At 51.6% G+C, this 23,583-nt stretch overlaps 1 protein-coding gene across 2 annotated transcripts in view; it reads left to right on the top strand.

Annotated features, from left to right (window-relative positions):
* The window catches only part of LOC140385153 (uncharacterized), a 164,130-nt gene that overhangs the window by 25,652 nt on the left and 114,895 nt on the right, over window positions 1-23,583 (top strand). The gene's annotated exons all lie outside the window — the stretch shown is intronic.

Raw genomic sequence — 23,583 nt, 5'->3', positions numbered from 1 at the left:
ACAGTGCAGGAGGGGGCCATTCGGCCCATCAGATCGGCACCAACCATCCGAAGGAGCAGTCTACTGAGGCCCACTCCCCCGCCCTATCCCCGTAACTCCACGCACTGATCCACCTAACCTTCACATCTTTGGACTGTGGGAGGAAACCGGAGCACCCGGAGGAAAACCACACAGACACGGGGGAGAACGTGCAGACTCCACACAGACAGTCACCCAAGGCTGGAATTGAATCCGGATCCCTGGCGCTGTGAGGCAGCAGTGCTAACCACTGTGCCACCATGCCGTGGGATGAACAAAATGAGACTTGCGTGGAACATAAACAGCAACATCTATCAGTTGGGCTGAATGCTCTGTTTCTATGCTGTATTTTATGTAATTCCACATAATCCGTCAATTTTCCTTCTGTACACGTGGTCAGGTTATAGTTTCTTTGATGACTTTTTCTACTGATTGTAACAATGTTCCTGCTTTATCGTTGTTGTAATCTGGGATTATAATAAAGGTATCATGATATTTGTGAACTCTCCTTTATAACAACAGAAGGAACAATTTGTTAGGAATCAACATCTCAGTTTGTATCAGAAGTTTACTTATTTCAATTTAACCATGTCCCTTTCTGATGCCGTGGGTGGGTGAGCAATAGCAAAGAAGGAAAGGTAGGTCATGAGGCTTGTTGCCATGTCATGTAAACAGCCACCATTCCTTCCCTGCACCACTGTTACAATTTCCTTTCTGCACTGCACGGAAAATGTGAAGTGCAGGTCGGTGCTCAATAGCTGCTTCTGGTGCCTTCTCGAGTTACTACCTCTTCCTGGGATTGCCATGTAGTATAAGGCAGTAACCTCCAGGAAACAGCAGTAATGATCCTGAGGTCTGCCTGACATTGTATTGGCCTCGTCTCCTGCGATTCTATTCCTGCTATTCTATCTGCGGGAGCTCTCTGTCCCTCAAAATGCCCATCTGCCTCTTCTGGTGACATCCCAGCAGTCCTGCTGCAGTCTCGCTGTGGTTTTTTGGGGGGTTTGGCAATGGAAGGGTTACTTCTTGATGGCAGCGATCCGCCAAGCATGATCGATGAACCATGAAACTGGGCCAGGGTCTGGTTTAACCTCAACATGGGGGAAAACAAGTACTTTCTGGCATCACCTGTGACTTAAATAATGAATTTAAAATTCTGATGGCCGTTGCTATTAATCTTGACGGTCGTTCCAATTTCCAAAGCTTTTTTTTTCAACAAAGATATTTTATTCCAAACACCCATAACATCAACAAAATACATAGTCCATCAAAGCATAGTTGTGGTAGACACCACTGTTGTATTGTATATACTGCATACGAGGTAATACGGTAAGGCCCCTGTACTACAGGTACGGGGTAGATCCCTGCCTGCTGGCTCCGCCCAGTAGGCGGAGTATAAATGTGTGTGCTCTCCGAGCTGCAGCCATTTCGGCAGCAGTTTTAGGAGGCAACACATCTCTGCGTAATAAAGCCTCGATTACACTCTATTCTCGTCTCGTCGTAATTGATAGTGCATCAATAGTCAACAGTTTGTACAGTGTCTTCCCTTTCACCACCCCCCCCTCCCCCGGGACGAACAGCACCTCAAATAAAGTCACGAACAGCCTCCATCACACCTCAAAACCCTCAGCTCTAACTTAATCTTTCCAGCCAGAGAAAGTGGTACAGGTCCCCCAGCCAGACCACCACCCCAGGAGGCGTATCTGACCTCCAATTCTAAAGGATCCTTCACCGGTCAATCAGAGAGGCAAAGGCCACTAATAATAATAATAATCTTTATTGTCACAAGTCGGCTTACATTAACACTGCAATGAAGTTACTGTGAAAAGCCCCTAGTCGCCACATCCCAGCGCCACATCGGCCTCTTCCCCTCCACCAACTCCAGCTCCCCTGAAACCCCAAAGATCGTCACCATTGCGTCCGGCCTGACCTCAGCATCCACTATCCTGAATAACGCCCCAACCACAGCCTCCCAGAAGCTCTCCAGCTTCTCGCAGCCCCAGAACATTATTCGCCGGCCCCCACTCACACTTCTCACACCCATCGGTCACCCCCTGGAAGAACCCACTCATCCTCGCCCGAGTCAGGTGCACTCTGTGCACCATCTTGAACTGAATCAAGCCCATCCTCCCGCAAGACGAGGTTGAGTTCACGCTCCGCATCACCTCACACCGTAATCCCCATCCTATTTCCCTCCCCAACTCCTCCTCCCACTTATGCTTAACTTCACCCCCGTGCCTTGCCCTGCTCCCCCAACCATCCGTTAATGTCCCCAATCCCACTCTCCCCCATGCTGTCGGGGAGCAGCAGTTGCTTCAACAACGTATACTCCAGTAACTGGGGGACCGCCTGCCACTCCTTTCGCGCCAAGTCCCACACCTGCATATACCCAAACTCGCTACCCCTCGGCAGCTCAAACCTCTCCTGCAGCTCGTCCACCCCCATAAACTTCCCCTCTGAGAACATATCCCTCAGCTGCTCCAACCCTACCTCCTACCACTTTCCATACATCCCATCCATCCCCCCCCCCCCCCCCCAGCTTAAACCTGTGGTTTCCACACAGTGGTGTCAACACCAAAATGTTATCCAACTTTAAAATGCTTCCTCAACTCCACAAGGTTTGAACATTTTGCTTGTGTTTGCAGTGAATGGATCCCGATGAATGTATGTCGCGTTTAGCAAGTGTAAGTGAACCATGTTACGGGCTTGGCTGAATATCTTAAATTGGTTGCAGCTATTAGTTCTCTTATCAGTCAGATAATCAGTCAAGTAAAACATGGCTGATTTACACTTGCTAGGAGTGACATATATTCATAGGGAGGGACCCGTTCTCCGCAAACAAAAGGAATATGTTCAAGCCTTGCACCTTTTTTCAATTATCCAGGAGCTTGGGGAGTCTACACTTTCCTGCTGCTTTCTCCATGGTAGCCCCTCGGCCAATCAATCGACTTGTCAACCAATCAGCACCCTTTTCGTCTGCTGTCGAAATTGTTGTGAATATTTGAAATTTGGCATTCTTGTGTTTGTCCTCAATAACATGTCCCTCTTTTCAGCAATGTTCAAGCTCTGTACTGGAAAGTGACTGTTTCACACTTGTTTCTTGCTACTGAAGACTAATAACTGGCAAATGTACACAAATTTATACCATGTTAGTTAATAGCCAATCTACCACAAGCAATACAGCAGGGCTATTCACATTATTCCTGTAATCAATTCATTAAACTATTACTGGTTCAGTCCAGGCCACAATCAGGTACCAAACAAACAATTCCTAGTGTTGATCAACTAAACTGAAGCAAATGAAAGTTCGTAGGTGTGTCCCATTGTTCTCAATGTGATTGAGCTCCATAGTCAATAATCTCAGTGCCTCACCACTCAATTGCTAGTCTTTCATTGTTCGACTTTCTCCAGCTGCCTTCCTTAATACATTTCTCTTCTTAGGCATTCTTTAAGTTGAACCTTTTGAGTGCTTTCCCCAAAGTTTATTCATTATTCCCGTCTGTTGTTTTGTTGACAAACTAGTTTTCTATGCTGATCCACCATTAATACGGAGATGAACCCTGAGCACTCTCAGTCTTGATTGGCTGAAAACCTCTTTGGAAAATTGTAACTTCTAGCGAATTGGGAGACAGATTATTGACATGCTGTTTCTAAGGCCACGCCACTCATATGTTTTATGCTCACTAAAGTGGAAATACTTGACTGGATAATTCATCAGAGGGCCCCAAGCAAGTCACTGTGCCAATCTTGTCAGCAGTTGTGTGGGATTTAAGCCTATCAGTAAATTCAAAACATACAACCCCCTCGCCCTCCCTCCAAGAAAAGAAATGCATTATCTACCCATTTCAGTAAGATTTCCCTAAATATTTAAATTTCTGTTTTTTTGTTGCTATACATCATAAAGTAATGGGCGGGATTCTCCGAGCCTCAGCGACGAAATCGCGCTCGGCGCGGGGAGGAGAATGGGCGTTAAACCCGAGATCGGGTCTGGTCCCCGGAGAATCGCTGCCAATCGGGCGCGAGCGGTCGACGCGGCGCCAGTCGGGGACCATTGAAAGAGGCGATTCTCCAAGTGCAGCCGGTTGAGTTCCTGCCGGCGTGGTTCTCTCATGGATCCACCCGGCGGGGACCCTGGTGGGGGCGGGGGGGATCCTTCACCGGGGGTGGCTTCCAGGACGGCCAGGCTATCCATCGGAGGCCACTGATCCACGGGATCTGGGGGGATCTATCTTCTTGGTGCTGCTCCGGGCTGTGGGTCGGCCATGTCGTGCAGGGCGGCCGACACAGGCCACCGCCGTACGCATGCGCGGACCCCCGACCGGAAGTGCAGGCTCCGTATCGGCAGCCGGAGCTGTAAGGAGCACTCCGGGGCCTGCTGGCCCCCTGCAGGTAAGTGAATCGCTCCGGACTTTCTTCAGGAAAGTCTGGAGTGATTCACGTGTGTCTTTTCCCGGGCGTGGGGAAATAGCCCCATTATTGGACAATCCCGCCCATGGAGTGCCAGTCAAATCATATGTCGGCCATGTCTTGTTTGTTACAATCTGCATAACATCAAAAGGCAACTTTTCTGGAAGAAACTATCTGGTTCTGAATAGAGGCCGTATAAACAATGATTTGGTTAGGTCACCAATATGACAGTGGCCGGGATTTTCCGTTGCCCCCACCGCAGAAGGGCCGGAACGTTTAGCCCAATGCAGTAACTCCTGATGCACTCCTGTATTTCAAATTATTTCCCGTGGAGGCAGGGCCGCAGATGTGTTTTACGAACTCTTCTGAAGGTTTTCTTCTCCCTCTTATACAGCAGGAGATAGTTTTTGGAACAATTAGCAAGAGCAAAATGATCCTATTCAAAGATGGCGCTGTTAGAAAGATCCTGGGCCGGGATTCTACACTAACTGGCGGGACGGGCTGTACCGGCGCCAAGGAGTGGCGTGAACCACTCCAGCGTCGGGCCGCCCGGAAGGTGCGGAATCTTCCTGGCGCTGGAGGGGTTGGCGCCACACCAACTGGCGCTGAAGGGCCTCCACCGGCCGGCGCAAGTTGTCGCATGCGCAGGAGCGCCAGTGTGTTCTGGTAAATGCGCAGAACCGCTGGCGTTTTTTCTGCACCTGCACAGGGGGTTTCTTCTCCGCACCGGCCATGGCGGCGCTTTACAGCGGCCGGCGCGGAGGGAAAGAGTGCCCCCATGGCACAGGCCCGCGCCCGCAGATCGGTGGGCCCCGATCACGGGCCAGGCCGCCGTGGGGGCACCGCCCGGGGCCGATTCCCCCCGAGGACTTTGCAGGCCGCCCGCAGAGCCAGGTCCTGCCGGTACGGACGTGGTGTAATCTACGCCGGTGGGACTGGCCGGAAACAGGCGGCCGCCCGGCTCATCGGTGAGCAGAGAATCGCCGGGGGGGGGGGGGGGGCGATGCCAACAGCCCTCAACCGGCGCAGCGCGAATCCCGCCCCCGCTAAAAAACTGCCGCAGGAGAATTCGGCAGGCGGGGGGTCGGAGAATCCCGCGCCTGATCTTTCAAAGCGGAGGCAGGTTTTGTTAAAATGCAGGTCGTGTGGTTGGCAGTTTTTTATTTTTGTTTCTTAAATATTCAAAGTTAGGTTGGACAGTGTGGGGTTGGGGGAAGAAAAGGGTGAATTCGAAAACAGACCAATTAACCACCACAACGCCCAGGATTTTCTTTGTCATAGGTCTGGTGGCGGGAGCAGGAAACTGGCGGGACTCCCTCCAGGGGGCACAATGGGTGATCATGCCAAATCAAGCCCTCATCGCCGAATCGGGGGTTTGATGCTGATGGTGTGTCGGTGTGGGCAAGATGTCGCGTGCCCCTTCGCCATGTCTTGCCGCCATGTTTAAAAGGCACCTGGACATTCGTTCAATGATTGCACCTTGTGCAACACAAAGATGTCCTCCAGGAAGCAACATGCACCTGCCGCAAGGTTTAGCGACGCCTCAGTAATGATTCTCCTCCAGGCCGTGGAGGGCAGGAGGAATATCCTCTCAGGAGGTCGCCAGGATGGTCAGTATCGCAGCTGGGCAGAGGAGGACACTCCAGCGGTGCAAGAAATGGATGAATGACCTCAACTGTGCCACCAGGGTAAGTGAACCCTCTACTTTACTCAGCTCACCGGTCTCTGAATGGCTCATTGGACGTGGGCATCAGTGGTAAGGTCAGCATCTGTGTTGCCCATCACTAAAAGCTATTCGCAAGGTGCTGGGGTGCCCCACTGGATTTCATGTGATCCGATGGTAGGGAGGCAGTTGTGGGATTCGGACCCAACCACACTGAAGCCACAGCCATTGTGCGGTGTGGGGGGGGAGGGGTGGGGGTGGGGGGTTGTAGTAGAGGGTAAGCAGGAGATGGGCTGCTGATGCCATGCCATTGTTGCCCTTCTCCTTCTAGCTGCTAGAACCCATGGGTGTGGAGAGGATTAGCAGCAGTGCATCTTCCACATCGCACTCACAGCTGCCACTGTGGCCAAAATCCGCCCCCTCACAAAATAGGAAAAGCAGGCTGCTGTGCTGGCAAGGAAAGGCAGTAACTGTGAGGATCTCCCTCCAGCATCCAGTGAGAATGTAATATGTAATCTCTGATATCAGAACCTGGGGGTGACACTGTGTGCAGTGTGGGAGCCAGCCTCGGCTGTCACTCATTCTCCATTCTCTCCATCCCAGGTGTCAGTAGGAAGAGGGGGAGACGGTCCCGCTGCAGAATTCAGCCCCGGCCCATGTGAGACCTTGGACGAGGACGAGGCCGACTTCACACTTGTACAGACATCACAGCGTTCGCCTGCACCCTCTGCCAGCCCAGAGACACACACCTCGGTGGGTGATATGTCCAGGTTAGGCTCAGGCTCGCAGTCTGCTGGTCACCACATAGACACGTGTCCACCGCAGACGGAGGCAGTGAGACTCAAAGTGTCGGGCACTCGAATGACTGCTGGAGAAGAGGCAGAGTCAGGTGATGAGCCTCTCGAAGGGAGTGTGGAGACGGTGCTGGAGTGTCAAAGAGGCACAGGGGAACACCAGGCAGAGGCGTCAGAGCCCCTTAACAGAGTGGCACGTGAGGAGGAGGAGTGCACCCCTCTGCGCTCTGATGTCATGGCTCTGGCACAGACATCCCCATGGGGAGGACGATGGATGCCATGGAGACCCTGGTCCAACAGAACACAAGAGTTTCTGCTGGATCTGCACTAAGACCTGAATGCCAGCGCAGTAGCCATGTGTGAGCAATCCCAGTGGTTACACAAGAGGGGGTGAAGTCATCTAGACCTCCCTCCATGTGGCCCTCTCCACAAGGAATTAGGGAGGAAAACTTGGGCACCCAAAGGGAGGAAGTGGTCTCTCCAGGGACTTCCACTCGGGACCTCCCAAGGGTGTCCATGCCTTCCGAGCCCCCTCTGCCTGTGACCCCATCAGCTCCAGCCTCTGAGAGCTGCCTCAGAGCAGGAAACCTAAAGACGCCAGAATTCTCGCTGGATGCTCACTTCAATCCTATTAATGAGAGGCTAATCGGGTTCCTGGCAGTCCTCGGTGGGAATGGGGCCATTATCCCGCCACGGTGGTCATTCATTTTCCATTATCAGGAACCGGATTTTTTTCTATCCCCTTTGTAATCTCAGAGCCTGGCTCTGGTGGTAGAGATTCAGCTTCCCATGTTAGTAACCTTGAATTTCAACCCTGTGGAAAAGCTCGTGGGAAGGTACAGAAGCGATTTTTGAAAAAGGTGACTCGCCTGTTGACCATTATGGAAGACAAACAGGAGACCATTGCACTTTGTGGGCGGGATTCTCTGGTCCGCCCGCTGCGTTTTCCTGCGCGGCGCGGGACCGTCCGTTCCGACAGCCGGCCAATGGGATTTCCCGTTGTGGCCACCCCACGCCGTCGGGAAACCCGAGAATCCCGATGATCGACTTTGATCAGACTTTATCCGAAATTCCAAAATCGAAAAGTTCCGAAATCCGCACTTTTTTTCGAGTGCTGACGTAATGTCACGAGTGGGAAATCCCAGAAGGATCTGGGAAGATTCCCGGGCGATGCGCTGCAGACAGTCACAAGCCCGAGGCCGGGCAGTTATGGTGCCAAAACCTCAGCAGAACCAGACTTTCATGCATTAAATTATATTACTCACTGATTATCGCGTAAAAATGCTTTTTGGTAAGTTACGGTTACGACCGATTCTGTCCCCCACAGGAGGCCAGCACGGTGCTGGTTTACACCGCTCCAGCCTCCCTTCCCGGCGCCAAATGGGCGGCGCGCCAACCCGCGCATGCGCGGGGGACTTCTTCAGCGCGCCGGCCCCGACTCAACATGGCGTCCATGTTCAGGGGCCGGCTGCGCAACAAAGTAGGCCCGGGGGAGGGAGAGACCGGCCCGCCGATCGGTGGACCCTGATCGCGAGCCAGACCCCATCGGAGGCCCCCCCCCCCCCGGTGAAGGATCGCTTTTCCCAGCGACCAGGGGTGAACGGCGCCGGTGGGACTCTGTCGTATCCCCGCAAATGGTGCCGATTATCCGCACCTCGGAGAATCGTGCGCCGACGTCGGGGCGCGGTTGCGCCAATTCTCCGGCCCGGCGCGGGGCTCGGAGAATCACCCCCTATATTCCGAAATCTGAAAAATGTCGAAATCCAATACACACTCGGCCCCAAGCATTTCGGCTAAGGGATGTTCAAATTGTACTGTGTTCAGTTCTGGGTAGCAAACTGCACCACAAGAAAGATATTTTACACAAGCATGATACTGAGGCTTCGAGGGCTTATGTTCTCCTGAGGATAGGTGATTGAGGCGTTTGACACGACACAAATAGATCAAGAGAACTTGTTTCCTCTGGGGATTCGAGGACAAAGGAGATAATATTACAATTAGAGCCAGCTCATTCAGGAGTGAACCAAGGGCAGCACGGTAGCACAGTGGTCAGCACGGTTGCTTCACAGCTTCAGGGTCCCAGGTGATATTCCCGGCTTGAGTCACAGTGTCTGTGCGGAGTCTGCACATCCTCCCCGTGTCTGTGTGGGTTTCCTCCGGGTGCTCCGGTTTCCTCGCACAGTCCAAAGATGTACAGGTTAGGTGGATTGGCCATGATAAATTGCCCTTATTGCCCTTAAAAGGGTTGGGTTGGGACATGGTCCATCACGGCGGGACCTGGCTTGGAGGCCGGTTAGGTGAGACCTCGAGATGGCGCGGGGGGATCTGGCTCCGCGGGAGGCCCCCACGGTGGCCTGGCCTGCGATCGGGGCCCACCGATCTGCGGGCGGGCCTGTGCCGTGGGGGCAATCTTTCCCTCCGCGCCGGCCACTGTAGGGCTCCGCCATGGCTGGCGCGGAGAAGAACCCACCTGCGCATGCGCAGGAAACACGCCGGCGGTTCTGCGCATGCGTCAACTCGCGCCGGGCCACGGCGGCCCTTCGACGCCGGTTGGCATGGCGCCAACCCCTCCTGCGCCGGCCTAGCCCCTGGAAGTGCGGAGCATTCTGCAACTTCCGGGCGGCCCGATGCCGGAGTGGTTCGCGCCGCTCTTGGCGCCGGGGTCAGGCCATCCGGCCAGTTGCGGGAGAATCCCACTCATGAGCTTTCATTAATTACAGTCCCTGAGTATATATTAACATCTCAGAATGCAGGTTGCACTACCAGTTGTGTGTGACCTGAGGGTTTTATGTGAGTTGATCTAAGTTATAATAACAGCTGAAAGATTTGTTGAAAATATACAAGTCCTGACTCAGGAGGTCAACGAGCAAACCAGAGGTAAACATAGGTTAGATTTAGTGTTTCGAAGCGAGCCTGACCTCGGGCCTCCATGCGGGAGAAAACCTGGGCAATAGAGACCAAAGTATTACAGCTTCAATTTTACATTTTTGCCGCACCAATCGATCTCCCATTATCGACAGCCAAAATAGCTGAAGACTCGGCACAGGCCCATTGGTTAATCCTACAGGTTTAGCATGAATAGAATATAAATTAGATGTTGTGAAGAGCCAAATATAACATTTGGATGACTGTAATGTTTGCAAAATTAAAAAAAGGAGTGCAATAATATTCAAAGAAAAGATGAATATCAAACTATTTCTACAAATTGAAGTCACATTATGCTCAACATAACTAAGAGAGATGCAAGAATAGCCAAAGGAAACTAAAAACTGCTGAAATGCGGATGGGTGGCACTGCGGCACAGTAGTTAGCACCGCTGCTTCACAGCGCTGGGGCCCGGGTTCAATTCCGGCCTTGGGTGACTGCCTGTGTGGAGTTTGCACTTTCTCCCTGTGGATTTCCTCTGGGTGCCCCGGTTTCCTCCCACAGTCCAAAGAAGTACAGGTTAGGTGGATTGGCCGCGCTAAATTATCCCTTGATGTGTAGGTTCTCCCAGTGAGCCAGAGAAGACACAGCCAGAGTGAGACAGAACCAAGAGTGAGTTTGGGAATTTGAATCTAGGTGGGAATTGAATCAAATCAGTAAGACAGCTCCTTTTAAATTTCAGGAGTTTAAATTAATTTAAATTAAGCTAGAATTGTGCAGTGTAGGTTAACAAGGGCTGCCCCACACACTCACATAACTGGTTGGCAGTTAAGTGTCAGTTACTTAAATCTACCTTGATCCAAAGGCAGGTGGGGGAGGGGAGTCAATTCAGGACAGTTTAAAAAGAGCAACTTGTAAACTCACTCCCAGTGAGTTCTCCCAGTGAGCCAGAGAAGACACAGCCAGAGTGAGACAGAACCAAGAGTGAGTTTGGGAATTTGAATTTAGGTGGGAATTGAATCAAATCAGTAAGGCAGCTCCTTTTAAATTTCAGGAGTTTAAATTAATTTAAATTAAGCTAGAATTGTGCAGTGTAGGTTAACAAAGGCTGCCCCACCCACTCACATAACTGGTTGGCAGTTAAGTGTCAGTCACTTAAATCTACCTTGATCTAAAAGCAGGTGGGGGAGGGGAGTCAATTCAGGACAGTTTAAAAAGAGCAACTTGTAAACTCACTCCCAGTGAGCCAGAGAAGACACAACCAGAGTGAGACAGAACCAAGAGTGAGTTTGGGAATTTGAATCTAGGTGGGAATTCGAAGCTGGGTGGGGAGGAAGTGCTTTTTATCCCTGGTAAGTGACTGGTAAGTAGTGTTTCTGTTTTCTTTTTCTTTTCATTCGTATATTTATTTATTTTTTCTTCGTTGTTTATTTATTTATTTAATTTTGGGGGGGGGAACTTGTAATTGTAGAAGTTAACCGAAGGGTTAAGATATGGCAGGAGATCTCAGACCCATGTCATGCTCCTCGTGTGCGATGTGGGAGCTCAGGGACACGTCCACTGTCCCTGGCTCCTTCACGTGCAAGAAGTGTGTCCAGTTGCAGCTCCTGTTAGACCGCTTGATGGCTCTGGAGCTGTGGATGGACTCACTTTGGAGCATCCGCGATGCTGAGGACGTCGTGGATAGCACGTTTAGCGAGTTGGTCACACCACAGGTGAAAGGTACTGAGGGAGATAGAAAATGGGTGACCAAAAGACAGCAAGAGTAGGAAGGCAGTGCAGGTGTCCTCTGCGGTCATCTCCCTGCAAAACAGATATACCGCTTTGGATACTGTTGAGGGAGATGGCTCACCAGGGGAAGGCAGCAGCAGCCAGGTTCATGGCACCGTGGCTGGCTCTGCTGCGCAGCTGGGCAGGAAGAAGAATGGCAGGGCTATAGTGATAGGCGACTCAATTGTAAGGGGAATAGACAGGCGGTTCTGCGGACGCAATCGAGACTCCAGGATGGTATGTTGCCTCCCTGGTGCAAGGGTCAAGGATGTCTCGGAGCGGCTGCAGGACATTCTGGGGGGGAGGGTAAACAGCCAGCTGTCGTGGTGCACATAGGCACCAACGACATAGGTACAAAACGGGACGAGGTCCTACAAGCTGAATTTAGGGAGTTAGGAGTTAAACTAAAAAGTAGGACCTCAAAGGTAGTAATCTCAGGATTTCTACCAGTGCCACGAGCTAGTCAGAGTAGGAATGTCAGGATAGAGAGGATGAATGCGTGGCTCGAGAGATGGTGCAAGAGGGAGGGATTCAAATTCCTGGGACATTGGAACCGGTTCTGGGGGAGGTGGGACCAGTACAAACTGGATGGTCTGCACCTGGGCAGGACTGGAATCGATGTCCTAGGGGGGGCGTTTGCTAGAGCTGTTGGGGAGAGTTTAAACTAATGTGGCAGGGGGATGGGAATCGATGCAGGAAGTTGGAAGGTACTAAAACAGGGACAGAAACAAAAGGCAGTAAGGGGGAAATTGTAAGGCAGAGAAGCCATTGTCAAAAATCAAAAAGGGCGACAGTACAAGGTACAGTGACTGAGGGGAGCTCAGTGAATAGGACCAGGAATACTAAAAGGAATAAAACGGGAAGTGAAAACATTCATGGTAAGCGACGCGGCAGGTTGTTACATGAAGATATGGGTTCAACGACAAGGAAAATTAGGAGAAAGGTTAAGAGAAAATATAACTTCGGAGAGGTTACTGATCGAGGTGTTAAGATTCAGAACAGAGGTAAAAAAGCCAACATAAGTGTACTTTACCTGAATGCTCGTAGTATTCGGAATAAGGTAAATGAGTTGATGGCGCAAATCATCGTGAATGACTATGATTTAGTGGCCATTACTGAAACATGGTTAAAGGATGGTCACGACTGGGAGTTAAATATCCGAGGGTATCAAACTATTCGGAAGGACAGAGTGGATGGTAAGGGAGGTGGTGTAGCTCTGTTATTTAAGGATGACATCCGGGCAACAGTAAGGGATGACATCGGTGCTATGGAGGATAAGGTTGAATCCATTTGGGTGGAAATCAGGAATAGTAAGGCGAAAAAGTCACTGATAGGAGTAGTCTATAGGCCACCAAATAGTAACATTATGGTGGGGCAGGCAATAAACAAAGAAATAACTGATGCATGTAGAAATGGTACAGCAGTTATCATGGGGGATTTTAATCTACATGTCGATTGGTTTAACCAGGTCGGTCAAGGCAGCCTTGAGGAGGAGTTTATAGAATGTATCCGCGATAGTTTCCTAGAACAGTATGTAATGGAACCTACGAGGGAACAAGCGGTCCTAGATCTGGTCCTGTGTAATGAGACAGGATTGATTCAGGATCTCATAGTTAGGGATCCTCTCGGAAGGAGCGATCACAATATGGTGGAATTTAAAATACAGATGGAGGGTGAGAAGGTAAAATCAAGCACTAGTGTTTTGTGCTTAAACAAAGGAGATTACAATGGGATGAGAGAAGAACTAACTACGGTAGACTGGGAGCAAAGACTTTATGGTGAAACAGTTGAGGAACAGTGGAGAACCTTCCAAGTGTTTTTTCACAGTGCTCAGCAAAGGTTTATACCAGCAAAAAGGAAGGACGGTAAAAAGAGGGAAAATCGACCGTGGATATCTAAGGAAATAAGGGAGAGTATCAAATTAAAGGAAAAAACATACAAAGTAGCAAAGATCAGTGGGAGACTAGAGGACTGGGAAATCTTTAGGGGGCAACAGAAAGCTACTAAAAAAGCTATAAAGAAGAGTAAGATAGATTATGAGAGTAAACTTGCTCAGAATATAAAAACAGATACCTGGGTGTGCTAGTGCATGAGTCGCAAAAAGTTGGTTTACAGGTGCAACAGGTGATTAAGAAGGCAAATGGAATGTTGTCCTTCATTGCTAGAGGGATGGAGTTTAAGACTAGTGAGGTTATGCTGCAATTGTATAAGGTGTTAGTGAGGCCACACCTGGAGTATTGTGTTCAGCTTTGGTCTCCTTACTTGAGAAAGGACGTACTGGCACAGGAGGGTGCGCAGAGGAGATTCACTAGGTTAATCCCAGAGCTGAAGGGGTTGGATTACGAGGAGAGGTTGAGTAGACTGGGACTGTACTCGTTGGAATTTAGAAGGATGAGTGGGGATCTTATAGAAACATATAAAATTATGAAGGGAATAGATAGGATAGATGCGGGCTGGTTGTTTCCACTGGCGGGTGAAAGCAGAACTAGGGGGCATAGCCTCAAAATGAGGGGAAGTAGATTTAGGACTGAGCTTAGGAAGAACTTCTTCACCCAGAGGGTTGTGAATCTATGGAATTCCTTGCCCAGTGAAGCAGTTGAGGCTCCTTCATTAAATGTTTTTAAGATAAAGATAGATAGTTTTATGAAGAATAAAGGGATTAAGGGTTATGGTGTTCGGGCCGGAAAGGGGAGCTGAGTCCACAAAAGATCAGCCATGATCACATTGAATGGTGGAGCAGGCTCGAGGGGCCAGATGGCCTACTCCTGCTCCTAGTTCTTATGTTCTTATGTTAGGTGGGGTTAAGGTGTTATGGGGATTGGGCAGGGGAGTGGGCCGAGGTAGGCTGCTCTATCAGAGGGTCGGTGCAGGCTCAATGGGCCAAATGACCTCCTTCTGCACTATAAAAGTTCAACAGTTCTATGGGTGGGGAGTTGGCAGCTTCAGTAATCATAATTTTCCACATGTGTAACTGCTGCTGGTAGAGCAGTTTCCACCGAGTGGGATTTAGTTTAGCAACAGACAAGGAAAATGAGAGCCATAAAGCAGATGTTCCTTTTCCTGAATCTATTAGCCGTTGCAGCAAACCTGAACACTTCCGTAAAATGGAGCATACAACCTGAAATCCCAGGAGATTTTCTGTTTTCTTGTGTGTGTGTGTGCCCCCACCCCCCGTCCAGTCATATTCAGTTTCAGTAAAACTCTTGGGAGTATCACGGCACCGTGAAGTTAATAAACAAATTAACCTTGCGAAAACTTGCCTCTTCACAAGTCTCACCTGAAGGACAATGCACAGAGGTTGGGCTGGTGGAGGCCATGCTGGTGGAACGTGTGGAGGAGTCTGTAATTCACCCAGAAGAAAGGATGTGTATCTGTCAGGAGAACAGCCAAAATGAGCAAGTCGTGGGATGTGCATTGTAACCAAGGAGACTGCGCTAATTAGTATTACATTTAATCATCTTTGGAAGTAATTACTTTTAACCCAGGCATTTGAAAATTAAGCAGATGAAACTCTCACTGGGAAAGAGATGCTAGAATCTGTGAGACAACCGTACTTTTGTGATATTTAATGGTCTGATCTATTTAGTTGGGTGGGATTATAGGTTTTATGAAGACTTTAGTTCGAATTCCTCCAAACTACAACTCTATTTTATACCTCATTAGGAAAGCCTTCAATTGCACGTGGGTTAAACAGTAGATAGCAGCAAACTATTATGCGTACTCATCGTGTATGTCCTCGTTATATTACTTCTGAATCTCTTGTGAAACTTACAATAATTCAGATGATGCACCATTTTATAAGGACTAACATTTTCCACCTTGTGTTGCAAGTTTCAGGAATGCCTTGGTTACAGCATTGTCGATCACATTCGTAAACAACTAGAAGCCCTCTTGTATATAGAGAGCACTCCCAACTGTTTAATTATATGACATGTAATCAGGGAAATGGGTCTTTTTCTGATCTGAATTGGCCATTGTGTGTTTCATATCTGGGGCGTGATTTTCCCACCCTGTTGCGCCCAACGCCAATCCGGGCATGGTGGTTGTATAGCGGGAGAATCCAAAATCGAGATTTGCACCGGGCGCAAACTATTTTGCCATTCACCCCGACTACTCCCAATGGCGAAATCCAGATCTCGCCAAAATATGGCAAGAAGTTCATTAAGACTAATTTGCATTCATTTCAATCTCATTAGCGAGATTGAAGTCGGACCCAGTGGCCTCCCGGGAGTCACCCGACTTCCCAGCGAGATGCCGTGTGGGTATCAACAAAGAACAAAGAACAAAGAAATGTACAGCACAGGAACAGGCCCTTCGGCCCTCCAAGCCCGTGCCGACCATGCTGCCCGACTAAACTACAATCTTCTACACTTCCTGGGTCCGTATCCTTCTATTCCCATCCTATTCATGTATTTGTCAAGATGCCCCTATCGTCCCTGTCACTATCGTCCCTGCTTCCACCACCTCCTCCGGTAGCGAGTTCCAGGCACCCACTACCCTCTGCGTAAAAAACTTGCCTCGTACATCTACTCTAAACCTTGCCCCTCTCACCTTAAACCTATGCCCCCTAGTGATTGACCCCTCTACCCTGGGGAAAAGCCTCTGACTATCCACTCTGTCTATGCCCCTCATAATTTTGTATACCTCTATCAGGTCTCCCCTCAACCTCCTTCGTTCCAGTGAGAACAAACCGAGTTTATTCAACCGCTCCTCAGAGCTAATGCCCTCCATACCAGGCAACATTCTGGTAAATCTCTTCTGCACCCTCTCTAAAGCCTCCACATCCTTCTGGTAGTGTGGCGACCAGAATTGAACACTATACTCCAAGTGTGGCCTAACTAAGGTTCTATACAGCTGCAACATGACTTGCCAATTCTTATACTCAATGCCCCGGCCAATGAAGGCAAGCATGCCGTATGCCTTCTTGACTACCTTCTCCACCTGTGTTGCCCCTTTCAATGACCTGTGGACCTGTACTCCTAGATCTCTTTGACTTTCAATACTCTTGAGGGTTCTACCATTCACTGTATATTCCCTACCTGCATTAGACCTTCCAAAATGCATTACCTCACATTTGTCCGGATTAAACTCCATCTGCCATCTCTCCGCCCAAGTCTCCAGACAATCTAAATCCTGCTGTATCCTCCGACAGTCCTCATCGCTATCCGCAATTCCACCAACCTTTGTGTCGTCTGCAAACTTACTAATCAGACCAGTTACATTTTCCTCCAAATCATTTATATATACTACAAAGAGCAAAGGTCCCAGCACTGATCCCTGTGGAACACCACTGGTCAGAGCCCTCCAATGAGAAAAGCATCCTTCCATTGCTACTCTCTGCCTTCTATGGCCTAGCCAGTTCTGTATCCACCTTGCCAGCTCACCCCTGATCCCGTGTGACTTCACCTTTTGTACTAGTCTACCATGAGGGACCTTGTCAAAGGCCTTACTGAAGTCCATATAGACAACATCCACTGCCCTACCTGCATCAATCACCTTAGTGACCTCCTCGAAAAACTCTATCAAGTTAGTGAGACACGACCTCCCCTTCACAAAACCGTGCTGCCTCTCACTAATATGTCCATTTGCTTCCAAATGGGAGTAGATCCTGTCTCGAAGAATTCTCTCCAGCAATTTCCCTACCACTGAAGTAAGGCTCACCGGCCTGTAGTTCCCGGGATTATCCTTGCTACCCTTCTTAAACAGAGGAACAACATTGACTATTCTCCAGTCCTCCGGGTCATCACCTGAAGACAGTGAGGACCCAAAGATTTCTGTCAAGGCCTCAGCAATTTCCTCTCCAGCCTCCTTCAGTATTCTGGGGTAGATCCCATCAGGCCCTGGGGACTTATCTACCGTAATATTTTTCAAGATGCCCAACACCTCATCTTTTTGGATCTCAATGTGACCCAGGCTATCTACACCCCCTTCTCCAGACTCAACATCTACCAATTCCTTCTCTTTGGTGAATACTGATGCAAAGTATTCATTTAGTACCTCGCCCATTTCCTCTGGCTCCACACATAGATTCCCTTGCCTATCCTTCAGTGGGCCGACCCTTTCCCTGGCTACCCTCTTGCTTTTTATGTACGTGTAAAAAGCCTTGGGATTTTTGTATCGTTGAGTACTCCTGTCCAAAAATGGGAATCCTCGCAATGGCTACCAAGGGGATGTGAGGAGGTGAGTAGCCCTTTCCATTTACCATCAAACAGCTCAAGGACACCGGAGCTACTGCCCCAGTACTCGGGGGAGGGGGTGGGGGGTCTTTCAGTGGGATTGGGGTTGTTCGGGGGCTAGGACGTTCCAGGTCGGGGGTTTCCCTGGGACAGGGATGACGGGAGGGGCTTTGCGTCTGTGGGGCCTTCACACCATCTTTAAAATATTGTGTTGACTCATAACAGGAACAACCAGAGCTGCAGCCTGTGTGTCCTACCCAACTCTCCCAGGATAGAACCATGCTGCAGCTTCTCTCATGAGAGTTGATTCACCCCCTTTGAATGTGAGCAGCCTCCAGCTTCACAGCTTAAGACTATTTCAAAGGAGAGATTAGCCTTGTTAGTTGGAACATAGAAAAATGCAGCACAGAACAGGCCCTTCGGCCCACGATGTTGTGCCGAACCTTTGTCCTAGATTAATCATAGATTATCATTGAATTTACAGTGCAGAAGGAGGCCATTCAGCCCATTGAGTCTGCGGTACGCCACTGGTAACTGGGATCCAGGCTGAATATTTGCCATCCACCACCACTCTCTGACTTCTATCGGTTAGCCAGTTCGTTATCCAACTGGCCAAATTTCCCACTATCCCATGCCTCCTTACTTTCTGCAGACGCCTACCATGGGAAAACTTATCAAATGCCTTACTAAAATCCATGTACACTATATCCACTGCTTTACCTTCATCCACATGCTTGGTCACCTCCTCAAAGAATTCAATAAGACTTGTAAGGCAAGACCTACCCCTCACAAATCCGTGCTGACTACCCCTAATCAAGCAGTGTCTTTCCAGATGCTCAGAAATCCTATCCTTCAGTACCCTTTCCATGACTTTGCCTACCACCGAAGTAAGACTAACTGGCCTGTAATTCCCAGGGTTATCCCTATTCCCTTTTTTGAACAGGGGCACGACATTCGCCACTCTCCAATCCCCTGGTACCACCCCTGTTGCCAGTGAGGACGAAAAGATCATTGCCCACGGCTCTGCAATTTCATCTCTTGCTTCCCATTGAATCCTTGGATATATCCCGTCAGGCCCGGGGGACTTGTCTATCCTCAAGTTTTTCAAAATGCCCAACACATCTTCTTTCCTAACAAGTATTTCCTCGAGCTTACCAATCTGTTTCACACTGTCCTCTCCAACAATATGGCCCCTCTCAATTTGTAAATACTGAAGAAAAGTACTCGTTCAAGACCTCTCCTATCGCTTCAGACTCAATACATAATCTCCCGCTACTGTCCTTGATCGGACCTACCCTCGCTCTAGTCATTCCCATATTTCTCACATATGTGCAAAAGGCCTTGGGGTTTTCCTTGATCCTACCCGCCAAATATTGTTCATGCCCTCTCTTAACTCTCCTAATCCCTTTCTTCAGTTCCCTCCTGGCTATCTTGTATCCCTCCAATGCCCTGTCTGAACCTTGTTTCCTCAGCCTTACACAAGTCTCCTTTTTCCTCTTAAGAAGACATTCAACCTCTCTTGTCAACCATGGTTCCCTCACTCGACCATCTCTTCCCTGCCTGACAGGGACATACCTATCAAGGACAAGTAGTACCTGTTCCTTGAACAAGTTCCACATTTCACTTGTGTCCTTCCCTGACAGCCTATGTTCCCAACTTATGCACTTCAATTCTTGTCTGACAACATCGTATTTACCCTTCCCCCAATTGTAAACCTTGCCCTGTTGTGATAACATTTCACCCTCCTGAACTCTCAAGTGTCTCCTCCTAGCAACAGGTGCCCTGTCTGAGAGGATGATTAGTGAACTGAATGTGCTGCACCCTTTGATGATTGAACAGCCTGCCTGTACTCGAGGAGTGTCAGCACCATAGAGGCACTTGTCAACAATTAAACACTAAAGAGCAGGACTTCACCATTGAAGACCCTCTCGCAGTCAAAGGGTAAGAGTCTGGATGAGCACAGGATAGCTGAGTGTGATCTTCCTAATGTAGCTGGCAGAGGTCTGGGTCTAGGGGTTCCTCATCTGGCTAGAAGGGAGTGTGTAGAGTGAGGTTTGCCAGCACAACCGGCTGGCTGGATGGCACTCTGAGAGAAGTCAGGACAGTCATGGTAAGGGTGGGGGAGGCTTAGGAATTCGAGGATCCCATGATGGAAGCGATAACTGATTGTCAGTCTCTCTCTTCCTCCAGTTACTTCCAGAAACAATAATAATTGCCGGTGTCGACCCCGCCGAGGCTGCTGGTGTCGACCCCGCCGAGGCTGCTGGTGTCGACCCCGCCGAGGCTGCCGGTGTCGACCCCGCCGAGGCTGCCGGTGTCGACCCCGCCGAGGCTGCCGGTGTCGACCCCGCCGAGGCTGCCGGTGTCGACCCCGCCGAGGCTGCCGGTGTCGACCCCGCCGAGGCTGCCGGTGTCGACCCCGCCGAGGCTGCCGGTGTCGACCCCGCCGAGGCTGCCGGTGTCGACCCCACCGAGGCTGCTGGTGTCGACCCCGCCGAGGCTGCCGGTGTCGACCCCGCCGAGGCTGCTGGTGTCGACCCCGCCGAGGCTGCTGGTGTGGGACCCGCCGAGGCTGCTGGTGTCGACCCCGCCGAGGCTGCTGGTGTTGACCCCGCCGAGGCTGCTGGTGTGGACCCCGCCGAGGCTGCTGGTGTCGACCCCGCCGAGGCTGCTGGTGTCGACCCCGCCGAGGCTGCCGGTGTCGACCCCGCCGAGGCTGCTGGTGTGGACCCCGCCGAGGCTGCTGGTGTGGACCCCGCCGAGGCTGCTGGTGTCGACCCCGCCGAGGCTGCTGGTGTGGACCCCGCCGAGGCTGCTGGTGTCGACCCCGCCGAGGCTGCTGGTGTCGACCCCGCCGAGGCTGCTGGTGTCGACCCCGCCGAGACTGCCGGTGTCGACCCCGCCGAGGCTGCTGGTGTGGACCCCGCCGAGGCTGCCGGTGTCGACCCCGCCGAGGCTGCTGGTGTTGACCCCGCCGAGGCTGCTGGTGTCGACCCCGCCGAGGCTGCTGGTGTGGACCCCGCCGAGGCTGCCGGTGTCGACCCCGCCGAGGCTGCAGGTGTCGACCCCGCCGAGGCTGCCGGTGTGGACCCCGCCGAGGCTGCTGGTGTCGACACGCCGAGGCTGCCGGTGTGGACCCCGCCGAGGCTGCCGGTGTGGACCCCGCCGAGGCTGCTGGTGTCGACACGCCGAGGCTGCAGGTGTGGACCCCGCCGAGGCTGCCGGTGTCGACCCCGCCGAGGCTGCTGGTGTCGACCCGCCGAGGCTGCCGGTGTCGACCCCGCCGAGGCTGCTGGTGTCGACCCCGCCGAGGCTGCTGGTGTCGACCCCGCCGAGGCTCCCTCATTGTGCCTGTTGCAGCCGAGGCGGACAGATGCTCAAGACCAACGCAGGCTGGAGGCAGCACCACATGGACAGGAGTCCGCTGCACACCCTCAAGACCCAGCCGCCTATCAAGCTGAGGAGGGAGCCAGAAGGGGAGGCCAGCAATGTACCAAGGTGCACCAGAGTCATTGGTCCTTCAATGAGCTGACAACAGCATATGTCGCAGAAAACTGCGCCTCGACAGGGAGACAGTGCGGCACCTGTGCCACGTCCTCACGGACATGGTACCCCGTGGAGGAGGACACCGCTCCCGGTGGCCATAAAGGTCACTGCAGCACTAAATATCTGTGCCACAAGGTCATTCCAGGGCTCGAGCGGGGACCTGTGTGGCATATTGAAGTCATCAGCCCACAGGGGCATCCGGGAGATGATGGATGCTCTGTATGCCTGGGTATCCGACTATATCACCCTTGACTTGGACCAGGCCCACCAAGATGCCCGGGCTACAGAATAAGCCACCATCGCCAGGATGCCCCAAGACCAGGGGGCCATTGATGGCATGCATGTCACCCTGGGGCATCAGGAAGTGCCTTATATTAACAGGAAGGGGTTCCACTCCCTGAATGTTGAGGCCGTGTGCGACCAGTGCCTCAGGATCATGCATGTTTGCACCTGCTCTCCTGGGAGCGTGCATGACAGCTACATCCTGGGGCAATTGGAGATCCCCGGTGTCTTCGAGGACCACCACAGGATGACAGGTTGGCTCGTGGGGGTCAAGGGATACCCGTTGAGGTCATGGCTGATAACGCCAGTGCCGAGGCCTAAGCCCAAGGCAGAGACCCAAGACGATGAGGCCCACATTGGCACCCGTGCTGCCATTGAGCGGTGCATCGGACTGCCCAAGATGCAGTTCCACTGCCTGGTCCACTCTGGTGGTTATCTACAGGACACCCCCCCAGAGGGCCTCCCGCTTTGTGGTGGTCTGCTGTGCCCTCCACAATCTGGCACAGAAGTGGGATGACATGCTGGAGGAGGAGGCAGAGCAGGAGGAAGGATATGCGGCCTGGAATGAGGAGGTGGAGGAGGAGGCGGACCAGGAGGTGCTGGAGGCTGGACCACAAGTGGCAGCGTGTGAATGACATTCCAGGAGGACCAGGGAGGCCCTCATCATCTTGAGATTCTCATGAGACAAGGATGTGTCCATCAGCTCAGCGTCCCCCCACCCCCCCACTCCAACGCATCACATCACACCACCACCTCCCCGACCACCCTGTTTCCACAGCCTCCCCCCCACTCCAAGAGTCTGTGTGACATCACACCAGGGTGCTGGGCCTGCGTCAGCTGTCAGCAGGTCAATATACAGGCAGGAGAGACGATCACTCACTCTCAGGAAAGCTCTGGTGCTCCTCAGATTCTAATAGTCTGGCGCCTGCATTTCTGCTGACAGCATGTTCGGACCCATCCTCGCATCGGTGTCTGCATCAAGGCTTTCGATCTTGGACCACTGTGCTGAGGGGGGGATGGGGGAGAGGGACTAGGGGGTGGGGAAGTGGGCAGGCTCGCTGTGAAGATTAACATGGCAGAGGCTTCACATGGTGCAGATGTGAGATTCTTTTAATCGTGAACAATTAAATGTGACAGATTTCCATTCCCCCTAGCTACGGATAGTGACCTCACCAGTGCCCGCTTAGTGCTCCTCACTCTTCTTGATCCTCCGTGGTTTGGTGCTATGTCTGTGTCTGTCTCCAGAATGCACATCAGAGGTGGAGGAAGCCTGCTGCCTTCTGCACCCTGTGGCCTTTGATGCTCTTGACGGTCATCCTCTGGGGGCCTGGAGCCGGAGTGCCCCGGCTGACTTACCAGTGTCACAGGTGGTGCCATGCCACCCTGCCCTTGAGATGTGTCACTTCGGGGGGGTGGATGGAGATCACCTTCAATTCCTTGGTGGAAGGCCGCTCGATGGGTTCCAGCGCTTCATACTTCCTGTCGGTGCCCATAGGACCCTGGGTGACTCCATGGGATAGAGGGGCAGCTGGAGAGAGCTCCAGAAGCCTTCAGGTGCAAGAGATGGTGCCGGAAATGCGTGACACCAAGGCCAACACTGCTAGGGTGGCGACTGCAGTGGAAAACCTGGAGCACAAAGTCTGCGCCTTGAGTGGTGGCGTCCAAGGCATTGCTCAGTCTGTAACGACCATGGCGAAGGGCCTCGACACCATGTCCCATTCGATGACGGACATGTCCCGAGACACAGGTGGACATTGCCAAGGCACTCCAGAGCGTGGACCAGTCACTGCGGATCATCGCTGAGGGCATCAGCACTGTGGTGCAGACAATGGGGAGTCTCCAGGACTGGCAGTGCCAGGTGAATGCCTCCACCTGATGTGGAGACACCAGACAGTGCCCCCGAAGCCTGCCTACTATTGTCGCTCACTGAGGTGCGTGTCTCTGCGCTGGTGGAAGGCATGGGTGATAACTGTGACGCATTGCCCGTGTTCTCAGAGCTCCTCCGAAGTGTTCTCTTGGGTGGCGGGGCACAACTCTGAATGGCCTGGCCTCATCAGATGGT

This window comes from Scyliorhinus torazame, chromosome 11, assembly GCF_047496885.1.
Source record: "Scyliorhinus torazame isolate Kashiwa2021f chromosome 11, sScyTor2.1, whole genome shotgun sequence".
Taxonomy (NCBI): domain Eukaryota; kingdom Metazoa; phylum Chordata; class Chondrichthyes; order Carcharhiniformes; family Scyliorhinidae; genus Scyliorhinus; species Scyliorhinus torazame.
The sequence above is the reverse complement of the archived record's forward strand: the minus strand, read 5'-3'. Positions and strand labels throughout refer to the sequence as shown.